This window comes from Humulus lupulus, chromosome 7 (genome assembly GCF_963169125.1).
Source record: "Humulus lupulus chromosome 7, drHumLupu1.1, whole genome shotgun sequence".
NCBI lineage: Eukaryota > Viridiplantae > Streptophyta > Magnoliopsida > Rosales > Cannabaceae > Humulus > Humulus lupulus.
The window spans coordinates 11,007,199-11,028,846 of record NC_084799.1 but is presented as its reverse complement, the minus strand read 5'-3'; positions in this window follow the sequence as shown (position 1 = coordinate 11,028,846).

Below are 21,648 nucleotides of genomic sequence, written 5' to 3'. Positions count from 1 at the left end.
ATTTGAAGTACTTTTTTACTCACGAGAAAATCAAAATATAATTTGTTAGTTTCTTATATAATAATTATATATACATAAATGTTTGTGGTTTTGCAAATATTTTACTATTGAAAGGCAATTGGCTTGGCAGCAGGCACAATGCTGTAATCTTATCAATAAATTAATTATACAAAAGAGCTACAAGACATGTTATATGTCACGCTATTCTCTGACGGTTATTATTTTAATTTTACAGGAATCTTTAAAACAGAATAAAATAAATAACAATTAACCTCATTAATCAACGTAATCACCGAATCGCGTTGTTGATAAAATAGTCCAGACAGAGAACAATTTTTAAAATGTGTATACATTATTAAGATATTTATATGGTAGAGGCATAAAAAAATAAGCGCCTACTTACTGATGCACACGGGGCAGGGCAGGGAATTGGCGGGGAGTGTTCTCGTCTCCGTTCCTTTTTATATTTTTAATTTCTGTCCCTGCCCCATCTCTACTTATTTCCCATCGAGGGCGGGGTGAGGAATTTCTTATTAGGGCGGGAAATACTTACGGAGAACTCATTTATTTAAAAAATAAATTTTAAATTAAAATTTTTAAATAAAGATTATAAATTATATGTAAATTAAAATATTTCACAATATTTATTATTTTAAATATTAAACATTATTCTAAATAAAATTTAAAATATTAAAAAAGTTACTACTATACTAAAATAACATATAAAGAAAGATATAAAATACATATAAAATATTATAAAAAAATATAAAATTTTAAACGGGGCCCCGTCGGAGCGGGGAGTGTTATCCCCATCCCCGTCCCATTTAACATTCGGGAATTTAAAATTATCCCCGTTCCAGCCTCGTTCCTCATTTAAACGGAGATTCCCTGCCCCATTAGGGGCGGGTCCCTGCGGGGTCCCGTCTCCATGGGGAAAATATGCATTCCTACGTCTACCATGAATTATTTTCGATGCAATTTTTTTTTATGATCGTGTGTTATTTAGAGTATCTGTTAGTTTTTGTGAAATTCTGAATACTTTTCAGTACTGAATATAATGTTTAAATAAGTTGTTGCACGAGTATTTAATTTTTTTATGTGTGTGGAAGACAACCCATTTAAATTTAGTTTTCGACACTATAAATTATTTAAAATTTTTGAAAAATTTATAGAACGATCTAAATAATTACAATATACACAGGGCCAAAAATAAATCTACCTAGAAAATTGTTCATATTAGGGAAATACAAAAGAGACACACTAGCCCCTACTATGGAAACACCATACATTCTTAATTAAAATTTTGCTACATAATCAACAATTGCATTATTACATATACCCTCATGAAAATGATTCTTCTTAAATGTAGTTGGTAATCTTTTTTTTTCTTTCTAATATTTGTATTATAGTTTTATGGACTATTTTATCTAAAAAAAGAAAAAGAAAAAGAAAAAGAAAAAAATAAATGTTTGGTGTTGTTTAATGTTTATAAATTTCGTTCATATTTATTATAAATAATGCACCCTAGAATTCATATATTAGATTTTATTCCGCACTAACTTCTTTAACATATTATTATTATTATTATTATTATTATCTCATATTAATAGTTTTGAATTTTTATACAACTGTCTCACCACACCACAAAATCAAAATCAGTAATTATGATTATTATAGGCAATATGACTCTCGTATAAATAATATTATAAATAGTAGTATTTTGATTAATTTTTAGTCTCATCGTATATTTTCATATATATATATATATTATATAAATAATGTACTCATGTTCCAACCGTGGGGGCGTAGTTATCCACATAATTAATTAAAGCTAAGCTAAGCTTAAGCTGTATGAGTTTTACGAAAATCTGACTGACAAAACGCAGAGATTGGCTTTAATTAATTTTAAACCAAATTAATTAAGCCTTTAATTACCAAGCTGCCAGACTAGGCAACTTTAATTAATGCATATTGGCATATGCTTATTAGTTCACTACTACTGGAGCTAGCTGGAGCTCTATTTATTTAGGAAGACAATAAGAAAAGTCTTTAAATGATAATAACTATAAAAATTATTGGATTGTTTATTTAATTATTTATTTTGTTTGCTTCAAATTTAATTTTGATATATGTATTCTTCACTCTATCACACATGATCTTTCTTAATCAACTTTTCTTTTTCTTCTTCTTATATTGAAACAAAGGAAGAAAAAAAAAATGAAGTCGACTTGATACTTTAATTATATTTTAGTAGTTGAAATTTAATCGTGTTGAAATTCCCTTAAAAAGCAAAATTGTTATTTATTATGTTTATTGAAATTAGGTTCTGAGTTATTATTGATGACCAATTAAGGCTGCTAATTAGTCTTCTTATAATCACGTACGTTGCTCATCCTGGGCCGAATTTATGATGGGCTTTATTGGGCTTTTTTATCCTGCAAATCAATTTAGCTCTGTTGATATGGGCTTTAGCATCATGTGTCGGAGGACCCATATAAGGTTAATAAATTGAGCCCATTCTTGTTTTAAAAAATATGTTTGTTAAAATATGGACAAACTTTTTAGTAATTTTTTAAGTGTTAATTGTAGTTATGTAATATCTATATATGTTATGTTTAAAAAGAAATCTTCCTCATCAAGATATTACACTTTTGTAAATTTATTACGGTGATTCTGAAGATTTTGGAGATGATGATACATTATTACAGGACATTCACGGTGTTCAACACCACCAAATATTAGAACCTACATAATATATTTAAAATTAAAATATTTGGAATCGATTTAATATTAAATTACACTAATAATGATATGACATATTAGATAGTCTTATAAGTAAGTTAATAAATTATATTGTCTTCTTCTTAGTCAACTTTAATTACATTTGTAGATTCTGATCATGATTCAATTTATTAAAAAAAAAAATCAAATATAGGTTTCTTGGAAAGCTTATTCACATTGAGCTATGATGTATCCACAATTTTATTGAATTAAACATCTTTTATTTAGCTCATTAGATCAAAAATCTCAAACTTATGCCTTAAACACTCTTTGTAAAAGTTATCAATTAACTTGAAGAATGAGGAATAATAAAAAAAAATATCATATATCATAATTTATATTTTGGAGCTTACAGTTTTGTTTCTTGGGTTATGAAGAAGAATGAGATTTTCATCATGAAGTGGCCAAAAAAAAAAAAAAAAAACTAAATTATTGAAAAAAGAAGAATGTGAGTTCACATATGGTCTTTGTTTTTCACGTAAAAACGGACTTTGTTTTATAATATTCAAGATTTTTCAAAATGTCCCATTATTTTCCCATGTAGTTCAATTTTTTTTATTAATATTCTAATTTTTATAAAAATATAGACCACTTTTTTCATCTCTCTAAAAGAAAAGAGGAAGACCAATTTCTTAAATGTTGTAACAATATAAGTTTATATTTTGAATAGAAGAATGGATGTCATATCAGAATAGTTTGTAATTTTTCCAAGTAAAGTATGTATTAATAACCAAAAACAAAAAAATTATAAATATTTGCTTCCATTAGTACCAATACTTATGTGCACTTTCTTACTTAATCTCAATTCAAAGAATGGCCGATTGAGAGAAACTAAATAAGGTGTTCATTGTTATTTAAAAGTATATACTTTTTAACAATATTTGAATTTTTCTTCTATTTTAATTTTGACCCAAGACTGAGATATGATTATATTTCTTATTATAAGGTGTCAATTCAAGGAATGATTTTGTCTCAAAATCTTGAAGTTAATAGTCAAAATTTTGGGAGCATGTTTTTTGTTGTTGTTATTTTCCTTCTAAAAATGAGTAATAATATTAACTATAAAATTGGGTTTTCTAACATATGAAAGGGTTTTTCTCGTCACTTTGCCAAATAAATGACGAGAAAGGATGTTCTTTCTCATTGCTTTTTTCAGGGAAGTGATGAGAGAGGATAGTAGGGCTGCACATCGGGCGAATTGGTTGGGTTCGGGTTAGTCAAATTTGGGTCTGTCGGGTTGCGGGTAAGAGAATGTAATACCGAACCCGCCTGAAATGCAGTCAGGTTAGATCGAGTTCAGATCGGGTTGGGTTGGGGAACATCGAGTTCGGGTGGTGTCGGATTCAGGTGGGGAAGAAATGTTACCGAACCCGACCGAAATAGACTCAGGTGGGGTTGGGTTCGATGGGCTCGAGACTTTACTTGTTTTTATTTTTTTTCCCTTGTAAAATTAGACTATTAACTTTTTTTTTTTTTTTACAATTGGGTAAATTTATAAAACTATTGAGTATTGACTTGACTATGACTAGAGAATATTGACTATTGGCTATTCCAATTCACACAATTCAATTAAAAAATATAAAACTAACATGAAACATCCAAGTTCCAATTCTAACCAAAAACAAAAATCCACAATTTTCAAAGTCATTAATTAAAACTATAAAGTCCATACCAATACCATAGTCCAAAAGTCCAAATTCAAAGTCCTTAACAAAAGTTACTAAACTACTAAAAAATTAAAAAGTCCACAAAATGTCCAAACTCCAAAGAAAGTAATTTCCAAAACATGTCATATGAGGTTCCCATCTTCATTCATTCAGTTCCTTATGCATCAGACGAGGCTGTAGATGGAACATTAATAGAACCAAAAAGCGAATGCGAAGCAAAAACATTTTCACTATCACTAGCAGCAGTAGTATCACCACCTATGATCTCTGCAATATATCAATAAATTCCATATATTATATACTTCCATTAATATGATTCAAACAATAATTACAACTAAAATACCAAATAAAAGTTTGTTTAACAACTTACCAGACTCGAGAATCTCTAATGTCTTTAGCACTTCTACTTCATCCATGTAGTCTCGAACAATGATTGGTTGATGTGAACTGCTCCACCAGTTTTTGAGAGATATTAAACATTCAACTATTTTAGGAGTCAGTGAAATCTAACCACTAGTCAAAAAGGTAGTCTCAGAAGCAACAGTTGTAACTGGTATGGCTAACACATCACGAGCAATAGTTGACAAGATCTTGTACTTGGATGCATTCTGGCCCACTATTTCAAAATGTCAAAGTTGTCACCCTCAATCATAGGTGTTCAACATCCTTAGTTAGTTACCTATCAACTATTCTTTGTCTTACCACCATCTCCATCTTTCCTTTGTTGTACAAACTTATCATGCAACGAAGCATACTTCTTCAAACTAAAAGTAGAAGTATATGAGGAAGAGGAAGTTCCACTAGGCTGAGGCTGAGGCTAAAGTAATGTATGACCCCCACCACCATACAAATCAAACAGTGATCGTAATGTTTTTTCTACCTCATTAACCATCTGAGTGCATGTCAGTGGACCATAAAAAGCTTTGAAGCAATGGTTGAGATACTTTAGCTTGTATCTTGGGTCAAGAACCAAGGCAATTATAAGGTTCTCGTTACATTCCTCAATCTTTCCCTAGTATTTGTCATATTTCACTTTCACGCTCTGTGCCATACTCGCTAACAACGGGTCATCCTCCTCAACTGCCATTCAATACAAAGTGCACTGCATATTACATATTTCAATAAAGTACTTGTCTGTCGTAACATAGGTTGATCCACTAAACCTTAATGTCACATCGTAGAAAGTCTCCAAAAACTTCACAAAGACTGTTGCATTCTCTCAGTCCATTTCAGTAGGCGACCTCTCTTTTTCCTTCCATCTTTGTCATCCTCATCAAAATACTTCAAGAAATTTGCATCTGACATTAAAATTTCAAATGCCTTTTTTAATGCACAATTAAGTATGAGATATGTAGAGTTCCACCTCGTCTAGACATCTAAAGGTAGAAGTCATTTGCATTCAATTTCTTCTTCTATGACAACTTCTTTAAACCTTTTGAGCCTAGCGGGAGAAAACATAACATATCTTACAGCATGTCTAATTGTAACGACCCAAATTTGCTAATAAGGCTTAGGGCCTTGATTAGCGTGCATGGAGGGCAATAAGTGAATTATTGATATAATATGTGAACTTGTGTGAATATGTGATTAGTGATGCATGTCTAGGTGAATTAAATATGCATGTGGGCCCCGTCTGGTTATTAGGAGCGTGATTGTAATTTTAGCCCGTTGAGGGTATAAATATGATAATTGTGATATATCTGTGTTGCACGATCCGAGACAGTTCTAGGGAGCGGTTAGCTAGAAAGTCACAATGGGGTCGAAAATCCGACTCGGGGTGAGTTGAGGGGTATTAGACATTTTATGGGGTTATCAGGTTATGGAAATAAATATTTGGAGATATATTTGAGGTTAGAATACCTAGGAGGGAATATTGGGGAAATTTTCCATTTTTCCTCGAGGACGTTTTTGGTACCCCGAGCCTTGAGGTAACCTCATAGACTTAAGTTAAATAAAACAAATATGGGAAACCCACAGAAAGCTATAAACTGACCTTGTCCTCTTCTTTATCTCTCTTTTGTCTTCTCTTCTTTGAAAGCTAGGGGAAAACCTTGGAGAATTACTCAAAGACTAAGGAAAATTCAGCTGCGATTTTGGGAGCTAGAGGCTTGGACCTTAGAGAATTGATTTGGGGATTCATTTTTGTCCAAGGTAAGTTTCTTTAACATGTTGAGTTGTGTTGAATTGCAGCTGGTTTTCTGCTAAGATGTTAGAATATTGCATGTGTGTGGGTAAGGAATCATCCATGGGTTTGATGAGGTTTTAAGCTTGAATACCTGTTGTGTTTTGTTGCTAAATCCATAGAATAACTTATTTGTTATATGTTTGGATTGTTGGGTTAACTTTTGTGGATAATTGGCTTGGTTTTAGAAGAGAAAATGGGAGATTGTTCTGGGTTCGAGGGGTCGGGCCGCGACGCTGTTCTTGCTGAGCCACGACCCCTTAGAACTTGGGGCGTTTGGAATTGAAGGCGCGCTGTGGCGCCCTTCGGGAAGGGCCGCGGCGTGTGTAGGCTGTTTTGAGGTAGGGCCTTGGGTTGAGCTGGGGGCCGCGACATGAGTCCCTAGGGCCGCGACACTTAGAGCATTTTTGGGTTCTAGAGAGGTTTCAGGCACGGGAATTCAATAGTTAAGGCTCGGGATGGATTTTATCACCCAGATTGATAGAATTCAACGTCCCGGAGACTAGAACCATAATCTAAAGCTATTTAATGGATTAGAACTTGATGGGTGGAAATTGTTAATGCGTTGTGACTAGGGGTTTCGGCGAGGCTCGGACTGGGGAATTGTGCTCGGGACATCGGTGCTCGGGAAGCTCGGGACACAGGTAAGAAAACTACTGTTCTCCATAGAGCTTGTGTTGCAGGGCTCGACCCTATATGATTGAGTTGTAGGGCTTGGCTCTATATGACTGTGTTGCAGGGTGTGGTCCTTTGACTGGATTTATATGTGTTTTGATATATGTTTAGTTATATTATGTGTGAATATAAATGATGGAACGGTGATGGCCGGGAACGGCGAAGGCCGAGAACGGCAAGGGGCCGGGAGCAGGGTTTAGTATGCGGAGTGCGAGTTGCCAGGGTGAGACCCTAAAGGATACCTGAGATATCCTTACGGTATAGACCACGAACCCAGGGCCTGGTAAAGTGCCTGGGACGGCATGGTCGTATGTGTATAACCTGATGATGTCTTGGTTTTTATGTTAAGTGTTTGATATGCATATATTATTTGCTTGTGAGGGTTTTCTTGCTGGGCTTCGGCTCACGGGTGCTCTATGGTGCAGGTAAAGGCAAGGGGAAAGTCAATCAACCTTGAGTATGGTGAGCATGACGAGCGGCGCGTACATGTCTGGTATGCCTGGCTACCACGGCCAGGGGTACTTTTGGGGGATGTTTGCACTAAACTTAAGTTTTGTCGTTTAGTCAAATCTAGTTATATTTCTGAGTTGTAAACATTTCTAAACAATGTTTTTTTTTGGATCCCAAATGTTGAACGTTTTATAATTTTCATTGAAAGGTTTATTCTCAAGTTTATAACTCTGATTATGGTTTAATTACACTTTTGTCCTAAAACCTCGATTAGCGAGTTAATTGCACATTTTAAACCCACTTAGTAACGGCTCTAAGGCAGTAGGACGTTACACTAATGTTAGCAATCAAATCATGCTTCTCTTTTAATCCTTCACTGAAAATCAAGTTTACAATATGAGCACAACACCTCATATTTAAAAACTTCACATATAAAATGAGACTATTTTCCTTTTCTCTAAACCATCTCTTCAAAAACAGAATAGCAACATCATTTGAAGAAGCATTGTCCACCGTAATGGAATTTTTTTTTGAAATGCTCCACTCATTTAAACAATTGTCAACCTTTTTGCCAATATTCTCCCCTAGTGATCTACCACTAGGCAAAAATTTATGATTCTTTTTTGATAGTGGAAATCAGAGTCAACCCAATGCGCCGTGATGACCATATAGTTCAAATTCTGAATAGAAGTTCATGTATCAGTGCTGATGGAGACCCTCTCATGCTTTAAAATATTTTTCAAATTCATTTTTTATTCACCATACAATTTCAACACATTCCGAGCAACAGTCATCCTGGAAGGGATATCAAACCAATATGGTTCTAACAAATTTTCGGAAACCATCCCGCTCAACATGTAAGGTAACTCATTCAACACAATGTACTTTGATAAGGCAAGCCTGCATGCCTCTTTGTTATAAGCCACTGGAACTAAAGATTTTTCCCCCTCATTCCCTCCTTTCATCGGCTCAAAACTTAAAACCTTTTGCTTTTTCTCACCAACCTTGTATAGACTAAACTCACAAACATTCCTAAAGTGATTCCATAGATGACTAGTCCCATGCTTTCTACTATCACAGAAAAACTCATTACCACAATGACAATAAATGCACTTGGGTATCTCTTTTTTATCGTTAGGATCAATTGGGGACAATTTTTCGAAATGCTCCCAAATATTTGACCATTTTGTTTTTTTTTTTTAGGCAAAATGAGGTTTTTATCTTTTTTTACACCTTCTTTTAGGTTTACCCTGGGCCTGATTTGTAGGAGTTTCATCATTGGTAGGTGCAGGTGGAGGTGGTGAAGTTTCATCTACTTGATCTTGATCTATATCCATAATCTATAGAGCAAAAAAACATATATAATATATGTTGGGGTTTTATACCCTAATTAAAACCTAATTTCTTTGTAATCTCATTTTATTATCAATAAAATAATAGAAATCAATTTTTGACTTGGTCAATCACTTTGCTCACATGTTTTATTTTCATGATTATTTGTTTAATATAAACTTCTATTAAATCCCGAGCACAGAGCTAATCGTATTAATAGTGACGTAATCACAATAGAATATAAATATGATTATATGTTTAAAAATAAGGCATAACGAGTCAGGCTCTATGGTCAGGGGTCCTCCACGACATAATAATGCACGGGGACCCACATACCAATGCAAGCCTCCTGCTGATGCTCGGGAAATGCCAGCCAGAGGAGGAAACAGCGTGACCAGATGGTCGCGCCAAATTCGGCCGCAATATAGAGACGACCATGACTACAATGAGGCCGATTCCGGCAGGGGGAATGCTGGTCGAAGGCATGAAAAAAGAGGTGGAGACAGGAACCCCCCACCAAGAGACAATAGGCCTATAAGCCATAACGTTGGGGGGCAACCTAGACATCATATCGTCTTTGATCGGCTAGGAGTTAGTGAGCAAAGGCGCAGAGATGATGACTTGAGAGACGTACTCAATGACAGGCGCGAGAGGCATGATGAGTATGCTCCTCCAGCGCCAGTCGCCCCAGCAATCCCAAACGTGGTTCTAGATCAAATTGATGCTTTGAACCAGGCAGTACAGCAGCTGGTCGGGAGTCGGACATCTCACATAGAGTACGACTGGAGGAGAGGCATTGAACAACAACCACGCATGTCATATACACAGGGTGCAGTTTTCTTACCTCTGGTTCGAGCGAGAAATAGAACAAGAACGACCCCTGAGAACGATCGACATTTTGATTCCTTAGCGGATACCTAATCATAACAAATTATAACCTTCATTAATGAAAATCAACAATACTAGGATCTTGACCCAAACCCCACTCTCGGGACCCTGAAACGTACCCACACGGTGAGTAGATTCGATCTCGGGCCTTAAGGATTGAAACCCCAAGCCAAAAACCCTTAAAAACACTCAAAACGGGATTCGAAAGGAACAGAGTACGCCCCAATGCTACTCACTAATGCCCCAGCGCTCAACACAGAACCAAAAATGCCCAAAGCCACCCCTGGGTAGCACTGTAGCGCCCGCCCCCTTGTAGGCGCTATAGCGCTAAACCCAACCTGTTTTGCCCTTGAACTTCTCCCCTTCGACTCCTCCATTTCCAACTTGATTTCAATGCTTCCAAACCTCATTTTAAGTGCCAAATGAACCCAAAAACCATCCCCATGTGTCCTAGGCATCACAACCCCAAGAGCCCTAGCCAAAAACTCCAAGAAAAACCAATCAACCAACCTAGAAATCTTAGCTGAAATCCATAACAAAAACAGAGCAAACCAGAGATTTAATGGCTAGAATCTTACCTCAAGTTTAGATTATGATGCTCTTCAATGGTGGAACACAATCCCAAGCCCTCAAGACTTACTTCCCAAGCTTGAATCCTCAAGTTAAGCTAACAAATCACAAAGGAAAAGGAAGAGAAAATAGGTACGGGAGGAAATTTTCTATACTCTGTTTTCTTCAAGTTTCTACAGCCTTCAATGGATTTAAACAATCCTAGGGGTGAAAAAACTAAAATACCCCTAGGTCAAATAAAGGTTTCTAAAGACTCCCAATGGTAAAATCAACATTTTCCACCTATTTCGTTAATCATAATTAACACCCTCCAATTCCTGCTATTCTCGATATTCTCAAATACCAATAACTCATATCCCGTTACTCTTTAATTCTCAGCAACGCTCTAATCATTAAAATCACCCCGAGACTCACCCCGAGCCCTGAACTTAATCCCGTTATCACTAAACCGCTAGTTTGCACTCAAAGATCGTCTCATGCCGAATGGATCGAACAAATCCACATTATAATGTGGCCTCAACAATAGATCACCGACATGCATACAGATATACAATTACACCTTCAACGGGCCAAATTACCAAAAGACCCCTGTAATGAAATGTGGACCCGCATGCATGCATTTAACATCATTTTATAATATAATTCATATAAACATGCATATAATCATTTAATGGCATAATAAAACAATTATGGCCCTCCTGGCCTACTAATCCAGCCACTAAACTGCATTAGGGATTTCGGGGCATTACACAAAGCATATAGACATAAAGTATCTCTTTATTAGAGAAAAGGTTACTCAAGGGAAAATAAAGATTTGAGAAGGTGCCAACAGAAGAAAATCCTTCAGATATGGGAACCAAGGTGTTACCTCTCAGTAAGTTTAACTATCACAACTTAGTTTCTTAGTAGTCATTGCCAATGAATCCCGTTCATTAGAGAGTTTCATCTACATAAAACAATATGCAAAAAAGTTGCCCACAACTCTTAGTATATATATTAAAAAAAGAGTGTGTGGAAAAAAAAAAAAGCACCATCATTTGTACCTCTATAATAATTATATATAATTTCAGAAACATAGAACCATGAATGGATATCATTTTATCATGTACGGTCAATTCTGTCAATTTCCTGGTTCCCCTGCCATGATTCATCACAAATATTTCTACCTGAGTCATGTACTTTACAAGTAAAATCTATAACTGAAACCAGAAAAAGAAATGTGAAACACTCAATAATGTCCAAGCAGAGAAAAAAAACATAGATCGAATTACACAAGGAAAGCCTTATTTTTAATTAGAAGAAAATTCATAACATTTAGTATCAACGTTCCTTTTGCCCCATTCTCTTGCTCCGTTGGACCAGAAGCATCTACAATCAGTCCAAGCCCAAGAATCTGTCAGATAATTAGAAGCAAACTCATAAATAATTCTAACAAAAACTTTGAGCCACAAACAAATATAAAATCAAATAAGTCAAGAAGATAAGGCGCATGAGCTTACAAAGTCAAGAGGACGTCGAACTTCAAACGATCGATGGCGGCGCGTGAGCTTAAATTGAGAAATTGGTTCCCTTTAACCCAGATGACCAATCCTGCAAGAAAGAAAAGGTTGCGAAAGAGAGAAGGTCAGTCATGGAGGAAAAATCTAACACCAAAGTCTGAAATTAAAAATTGAACAATTAAAACTCATCAAAACAATGTGATCAGTGATATGAAATATAACCATAATGTTTCTATGACATTAATATTTATATAATTAACATAATTTAAAAAAACAACAAAATATATTTGCATAATGAATGGTTTAGTAACTTAACATATTATTTTAATTTTTTTTTATCATTTTAAGAGCAACGTATTATAGCCATGAATTTGTTTTTTTTTTTTTCGGTTAGATTATAGCTATGATTTGAAACAATTACACAATTAAGAATCGATACAAATATATTAACCATGCAAAATTTGAATTGTAAATTGACATAATAGAAAAACAAACATTGTTATGACCTTTTTTTAGGGAGGTTCATAAGCAACTATGTCTCACTTATGACTAATATATTTCACCAATAACTTTTTCCAAACAAAAAGAATTAATAAAAATACTAACATAATAGAAACAGAGAGAAATAGAATGAATCAGTTAAATTTCTTTGCCAATAATCTAGCCCTTAAATCCTCAATTTACATAAGTAAATTACTAGCATTTGTAGAGTACAAACTTGTGTTACTATGAGAATTTACATTAATATAATATAATTTAGATTATTAAAAGTTACATATTGCACTGTAGCTTTTTTTCAAAAGAGGCAAGCCTATTTGGAACAAGTAATTCAACTCTTAATTAAAAATCATAATATATATTAAAAATTTCATTAACCTACTAGAATTGCACCTAAATATATTTCATAATCTGCTGTTTTTCATTCTTGTACACAAGCTAATCTATAGAGAACATAATTCAATAGAGTATTATTTAGAGGACCCGGAATATTACTTACATGAGAGTTCGAAATGAAAATTGCACAGTTGAGTTTAAATGGCCAGCTTTGATGTACATTCAAATATGTGAGTATGGCCACCTAACAAAAATAATGAAATGAACTAAGGACTAATTTTGTTGATCAATCAATCTAAGTTAAGAATTTCTCCAGAAAACAAAACCTAAGACAAAGCATTGCAAAGAATTTCAAACTACTAGGAATTAAAAGCTTATTGATATTGCAAAGCAAAGCAAAGATAATTGGATGATTTAAGTGAATTACAACTTATTGAAGTACCTTTCTGATTGAAGTATATATGCTATCCTTTGCTGTACTTGATTTCTCATGTCTTGGTACACACAACACAATCAAACTGGGTAATGCAACCACTTATTACCTAATTTGTACAATGCTAATTATGGAACATAAACTATATGATGAGAACTCAGTATTAACACTTGTGTTTTATCAACCTTCATATAGCCTTCGATCAAAGTGAATCTGGTAGAACCTCGTTCGATAACATCAGTTCATATAACTCTTTCAGTTTTCTCCATTTTGCAAAGAGAACCAATTACAATACTATATGTTGGATGTCAGCTATAATAAGAGTAAATAGTTTATATCATTAATTTGACATCAAATGTTGGATGCAAGTAGACCTAATATGTGTATATAGAAAAAGCTCTCATAAAAGCATTTATCACACTTTAGTCATCCCTTTCCTATTGCAAAACAAAAGATAAGTCAAAATTTATGATTCAGGGTATTTGCTACTAAATTTACTGGCTAACATAAATAGAAACCCATTAAGAACAACTCCTCAAACAAATTCTTCAATATTCAACATGAACCAGCCACCAGCCAGTTTGGATCCAACACAAACAAATATATATTTATATATATTGATTATTGTTGACGCGGTTCTTCGCCAACAGGTAATTAAGAGAAGAAGAGAAAGGGATTAGTGCTGAAAGTAGAACCGTCACAGATATGAAATCTTAGAGAATGAACTATGTGACTCAAGACACGTTTTTTAAGTGGTTCAAAGGTTAAAATCCTTCTACTCCACTAGTCAATATTATTGATGTATCCTGGGTATTTGGTTTACAAAGTATATGGCTCTTCAGAGACTATTTTTTCCAACCCCTATCAACTCCCAGGGTCCTCATATTTATAGGAGAAGGCACCTGGAAGTTGGTAGGGAGGTCATCACGTGACCTTACCATTGGTCATATCAACTCTGTAACATTTATGATTAATTCCTAAACCTGACACATAAGTGTGGTCTAATCAGTATGTAAGGAGATAATGGGCCGCATGGCCCAACCCAGCCGTGGGTGTCTGAATGCGCACGTTCCTGATGCGTGCTCGGAAAGTCAGGGAGATATCGGACACGTGATGTCAGATATAGGCACGTTTATCTTGCGTGTGTTGACTTCACAAAGGATCAAGAATCCACGAGCATCAGCTCGCACAACGAGCTGTTTCACTGACCCAACATTCGGCCTGAAGGACTCCTCCCCCCAGTGTTAGGCAGCATTGGCGAGTTCTTGAGGATACCTCGAGCTAAGTGGGTACGACCTGGAAAACCAGGTCTCTGACTTGGGGAGGCTTACAGACTAACCTTGATTAGTCCGTGGCTCGACCTGCTAACCAGCCCGTGGGAAAAACCAGGGCGTACATCTGCCCCCCAAGCTCCTGCTTGTGGTATATGACGTCATATATAGAAGACCACAGTAGGGGCTTTTAGACTTCCCTACAACCCTTCACATTCCACTTTTTGTGCAGGCGTCTGATACGTGGAACGCCATGGGTGGTGACAGTACGTTTTACGAGAACCGCATTTAATGGCCTAGCCTATTGCCGAGCCGTCGTTTCATATTTCGAGTGGAAGGCCTCGGATCCCTCACTAGGGTCATCCAAGAGCCTTCTTCACGCGATCCTTCCCTTATATAAAAAGGGGGTGGCCATCCTACGCACGGACCACCCCTTCATTCAGAAATTTCCCCAAATCTCTTTCCTTCTTCCTTCTCTGACTCTCAGAAGAACGAAACCCTCGCCTCTACTGCTACCATTTTCCTTGTTCTCGAAGCTCAGGCGCACGAGTTTCTCCAAAGCTTTGGAAGCTACTACATTGACGAGGCTCCTACCAACGCAACACTCACGTTTTCCATCCAGCTATATACTGTAAGTTTTCTGACCCTGTTCATTTTGAAAAAGAAATGCCACTGTAGCTTAGGTAAATTTTTTTACTGTAGCCGCATGCAAGGGTTTTCTGGGCTGCGTGGGTAGGAGGGTGACAGCCCCTTTTAGGCTAGGGCACACTTGTTGTAGGAAATTGCCTTAGAGTATGGGTTTCAAGATGCTTCTTCAGGAACAATTTCTGGTTAGGATTTTTAGGAACTTTGGGTGCAAAACCGGGTAGCTTAGGGGATACGCTTCAAAAGCGGTTTTGCATCGTTCTGCCTGTTGGAACTTCCCCCCCAAGGCAAATTTTTACTCTGAGCCCCCTGACACACGAATTCCGAGTAACCTGGGATCTGTTGGGATCATATGCGCGTGTTCATTGAACCGCGTGGTTCCGCTCTCCACGGGCTGGGCTTACCTCAGCTCGTGTAAATAATAATTGCTTCGTCCTTCTGCTTGGGTCGCCTTTTCTAAAGTGTTTTCTTTTGTTCGATAGGCGACCAGATGGCTCCAAAAAGGGACTTGCCTCAGAAGAACGTGGGAAGCTCGATCTCCCAGCAAGAAAAAGGAAAGGCGGTGATGCCCAGCTCGCCGATCCCCCACTTTGGCCCGGCCGTGGAGAGACAAATCGAGGTGGCCCCCGACGCATTCTTTAAGGCGGAGAGGATCGTCTCAAAGGTGACCGACCAGGCGAAGATCACTAAACTTTTCCTCACCCACAAGATCCCACTGGGGAAGGCCTCAGTCATAGCCCGACCTGCCGCGGAGGGCGAGCGGAGCTGTACGCCGCTAGACGAATCGTTCGCGGCCTGGAGCGGTGAGCACTTCAAGGCAGGGGCCTTCCTCCCCCTGGACCAGTACTTCGCCGATTTTCTGAATTACGTGGGGCTGGCCCCATTTCAGCTCCCCCCCAACTCCTACCGTCTGCTGGCGGGGTTGAGGTACTTGTTCAAGAAGCAGGAGTGGGAGGTCCCTACTCCTGCTGATATTTTATATTTCTTTTGCCTCAAAGCTAGCCCGGATCAGCGGGGGCGAGGTGACGGGTTTTACTATTTAACCCGTTTTCCAAATACGGCGGCGGTCATCGAGCTGCCAAGTCATCCAAATGACTTTAAGGACCAGTTTTTCATGTCAACTGGGTTCCGGAACTATAATGCCTCGAATTTCCTAATAAGGTCTAGAACCTTGATTAGGAGGCCGGGAGGGCCATAATTGATTTATTATAGTATTTAATGATTGTATGCATGTTTACGTGAATTATATTATTATATGATGGTGAAAGCATGCATATGGGAGAATTTATTATTATGAGGGTATTTTGGTAATTTGGCCACTGTGGGCGTAATTGTATATCTTGGGTGCGTGACTGTGATTAATTAATATAGCCACATTATAAGGTGGATTGGTTCGAGCTTATCGACATGAGACGATCATGGGGTGTAAGTGTTCGGTCTAGTCATAACGAGTTTAAGTTCGGGGCTCGGGATGAGTCTCGGGGTGAATTTAATGATTAGAGCATTACCGGGAATTAAAGGGTAATGGGATATGATATACTGGTATTTGGGAATATTGAGAATAGCGAGAATTGGAGAGCATTAATTATAATTAACGAGATAGGCGAGAAAGGACGGTTTTACCCTCGGAAGACTTTAGAGGGGTTTATTTGGCTTAGGGGTATTTTGGTCTTTTGACCCTAAGGATATATATAACATAAAGGGCTGTAGAAAACAGAGTAAAAACAGAGCCTATCCTCTCATTCTCTCTTCCATCCCGTACAAGATTTTCCCTTCTCTTTTCTTTGAATTTTGAGAGCCCAAATAAAGAAGTTAAGCTTGGAAATCAAAGGTGGCAGCTAGGGAACCTGTAGCAATCATCTAAGGGGATTCAAAGCTGTGTCTGAGGTGAGTTTTAGACTTTGAGCTAAGGTGATACTCTGTTTTCTTCTTTGGTTTTGCAGCTTTGATCTCTTATTGGAAGTTTGGATTCAAAGGGGTTTTGATGGGTGATTAGATTGGGTTTTGATGAGGGGAGGTTATGGGTGGTGTCTAGAGGTTTGAACGAGTGTTTGGAAGGGGTTTTGGGCTAATTTGAGGGGCTGGTTCTAAGGGAAAACGCAGGGGCAATTCTGAGTTCGCGTGCTGGTTTTAGGCTGAACTGGGCTCGGTGCCGCGGCACGGCTTTTGCGTGCCGCGGCCCAAGCGTGTCTGGCAGATGGGGCTTGGGGGCGTGCCGCGACACAGCTTTTGGGGGCCGCGGCCCTTAAGGCCAAATTTGCTAAAAAGTGGTTTTTAGCTTAGGGATTCTTACCATAGGCCTCGGGGTTGGACCTAGTACCCGGTTGGGTAGTATTTGAGGTCTCGGGGGCTGGGATTTGGTTTGGGAACCCTCAGTTATCATTTTTATTAATGATACCTTATATTTGGTTATGACTAGGTGACCGCTAAAGGACTAAAAGTTGATCGTTCTCAAGGGTCGTTCTTTTAATCGTTCTAGCTCGGCTTTGAGGTAAGAAAACTGCACCCTGTGTATATGTGACATGCATGGCTATTATGATGCATGTTAGTTGATTAATGAGTATGACATGTGTGGTTATCATTGATGCATGTCGGTTGATTATTATGTATGACATGCATGGCTATTCTTGATGCGTGTTGGTTGACTATTAAACGTGACATGCATGGCTGTTATTGGCGCATGATGGATGGCTGGATATATTGCATACGATGCATGAGACACATGTGATTAGGACATGCTCTGTATACTGGGTATGATATTGTTCAGAGCTTGAGCCTCTGTGGTTGTGCATGGTCCTAATTGTACTGGTATCTGTTAGTAAGCATGCTAAATACCTTGTTTATGGATATTGAACATGTGATATATGATTGGTGGCATGTCTTACTCGTGAACGACACTGACTAGTCAGGGACCGACTCTAAAGTCGATGATTACGCATTGAATGGCTCTATGGCATTAATGCTAGACCGACCCTAAGGTCGATGATTACGCATTGAATGGCTCTATGGCATTAATGCTAGACCGACCCTAAAGTCGATGATCACGCATTGAAGAGCTCTATGGCATTAATGCGGGACCGACCCTAAGGTCGAAGAACTTATAAGCGCTTGCCTGGTCTACGACCAGATGACTATAGCCAAGGTATATGACCCCGGTGACTGTTTGTCACATGGCTAAGGGACGTTGTCCGTAGTTTCGACTCTAGAGTCGTGAGGAAGGTTATGTTGGTGACTAATCGCCTTGCACCTGTCCTAATCAAACTTATGAAAGGATCATGTATCAGTTAAGCCCTGGTGACCCTATCGTCACATGGCTAGAAAAAGCGATGCTCATTACTGTGACTTTTGGCTATTGTCACCTATTTGCTTGGACTGATAGTCCTGAATGGTTATTATGATCGTTGTTGGTATTATATCATGCTTTATTGTGTTTTCTTGCTGGGCTTCGGCTCACGGGTGCTACGTGGTGCAGGTAAAGGCAAGAGGAAGCTGGACCATCCTTGAGCTGGAGAGCTTAGGTGATGACGTGTACATATGCAGCTGCTCGTTCGCCACGACCGAGGTTTAAAGTGGAACTAGGGTTGAACCCTGTTTTGCCGCCTAGAACGGCCTGTTGTAAATATTTTCTGTAATAAACTCTGAAACTATATTTTCGGGATCCCAATGTATAAATTAAACGTTCTAGTGAAACGTTACATCCTAACCAAAGTTTTTAATCCCTAAACCGTTAATCATACTTAGTTCACGATTTTGGCCAAATGACTCGATTAGCGAGTTTAGCACTGTTTACAAGGCACACAGTAACGGTCCCTGGAGGTTGGGGCGTTACAGGAACTGTGAGCACCACTACTTCAATCGTCCTCGTAAGTGAACCCTGACCCTAGCTCGCCTTTTGAGTTTTGTTTAATTTTAGCTCCCCCGTACTCCATTCTGACTCCAGCCCAACCTTGCAGCCATCTACGCGAGGACCGAGAAGTCTGCGACCCTCGGGGGTCAATATGAAACACTGGCGGGCTTGCCCCCCAGTGAAAAGGACTACCGCGTGCTCGTGACGGACGAGACGATGGTGTTCTGCAAACTGATTTTTCCAAATCAGACTCTGAACCTGAAGAGACCCCGGGGGCCGCCCCCAGCTCGCGCAAATAGACCTATCCCCATGGAGGAGGTCACGGAAGAGGAGGACGAAATAGCTGAAGTTCCGCTCGTGAGGAATAGAAAGAGGACCTTGGAGGTCGCTCAGGGGATGGACGAGGAGAGGATCCAAACCGGAGCAGCCACGGGTCCTTCCGGTCAAGGTAACCCTTATTTGTTTAAGAATGTAGATAGGGCCACTGCAGACCCCCGGCTGGTTAGGTACAACCCTAGGCAGATCGTCCACCGTCACGGGAGGGACCCGGACCTGAATACACTCCTGCTCCATTGTGTTGACCGGCTCGTGCTGGATCACCAAGAGAGCCGGCCTAGGGGTACCATAGTAGTAGATAACACCCTAACTTTTAGGTCGATCCTTTTTTAGGAGTATGGGACCAACTTACGCACATGGCCATCACTTCAGAGGGGTGCCTATGCCCCGGGGTTTAGACAGTATGTAGAGGAGTCGAGCCCCGAGTCAGAACCGGACCTAGAATCCGCGCCAGTTCGTGAGATAATTGTCCTAGGCTCTTCCAGCTCGGGGGGTAGGGCTCCCTTAATATTCGTATACTTTTTTGCTTTTAACCTCTGCATGTTTGCTAACTTGTAATAACCATGTTTTTGTCTGTGGCAGAAGAGATGTCTCAACCCGGGGGTAATTTGCGGGGTGTAGTCTTCGGCGGGAATCCCCTAGCAGGGCCAAGGTTGAAAAGGCTCCGAGAGTCCAAGAGCGCGGCCGGGGCCTCCACCAAATCCCCGGCTAAGGAGAAGGAAAAGACCCCGCCATCCCAGGTCGAGGGGGCGATCCTCCCCGTTTCCCGAGCAGGACACATGCCCCCGCCGCGCCAGCGGTCTCCACCAACCGCCCAGAACGTGGTACTGGAGGTTAGGACTTCGGACGTACGCATCCCGGTCGACCCCCAGGATCTGGGAAATATCCCAGAAGCATTCCGGGGGACGGTGTATGAGTCGGCGAGCTATGCCGTCGGCCGCTTCTACAAGCTCAAAGAGAAGGATCTCCGGGCTATCGAAGCAACGAGCCCGGTCCGAGTCATAGAGTCTTCGTTGGACATGACCCTAACGGTAATCTGCCCCACTCCTTTAAAGCTGTAACACTTGCACAATGCCTTGTTTTTTCCACCTAGCCAACTTATCCTTCCTTTCTCGCAAGGCATTGCTGCCGCCCATCGAGGTATCGCTAGGACCAAGGCTCAGCTCGAGGAGATGGAGGCTGAGCGCCAGACCGCCCTTCAGGAAGCTCAGGCGGCGAAAGATGCGCTGGCGGCTTCGAAGGCCGAGCTAGAGAGGAGTCGCTTCGAGAACCGAGAACTTAAAACCTCCCTTGCCACTTTGCGAGCAGATCTCGAGGCAGCGAAGACCGAGGCCCAGACTGCCCTGGAGGCCGCCTTGGAAGCCGAGCGGGCCATCTCGGAGCAGTCTATGCAGGATCTGTTCTATCACTGCTGGGCCCATAACCCGAATGCTGACTTCTCCTTTATGCCGCCGGACCTCTGGGCTTTTTTGCTGCCTAAGCTCCAAGCCCGCCTAAACAAAGAGGCACCGCCCTCGGAGACTGGGGAGGCCTCTGGCGCGGTGGAGCAGGACGAGATTGCGACCTCAAAAGGACCAGCTGACGGGGCCTAGGGCACTTCTCTTTGAGCATTTTTAATTATTTTTATTTTCTTTGTAACCTTTTCACGAGGTGTTTCCACCTCGAGACGATTTACTTGGCAATCTTAACTTATATATATATTTTTTATATAAGCTTAGCTCATGCTAACCGTTATTTATATCCCGAGCTTTTTAAGAAAGAGCCACGACCAATAAACTTAAGTTAACTTCCAAGTTTTATGACCTGGTTAAAACCAGGACCTTATTTTGAATACTTAGTGATGGTCCCAAAACGGGTATGTTTAAAAATTTATATATCGCAAGCGCACGAATCGTCCATATAGAATAGTGATCGTAAGCAAGGATGTCGAACCCAAAGGAGTTGTCTAAAATCGAAAATGAAACTATTTTAAATCAAAAGTAATAAATTCTAACCTAGTTCCAAAGATTGATAAGTTTTAATGAACATAAAATAAAAGATCGAAAAATAAAGCTATTTAAGATAATGAAAATAAACCAATAATGAGTTGAAAATAAGTATTAAAAGAAAAGATTATTAAGATACTAGAATCCACAAAATGTAAGTTTAATAATATTTATTAGTATATTGATTCCCAAGTTTTAGTAATAGTTAAAATAATTTAAACTATCATTTTTCAAAAAAAGATTTATAATTTTA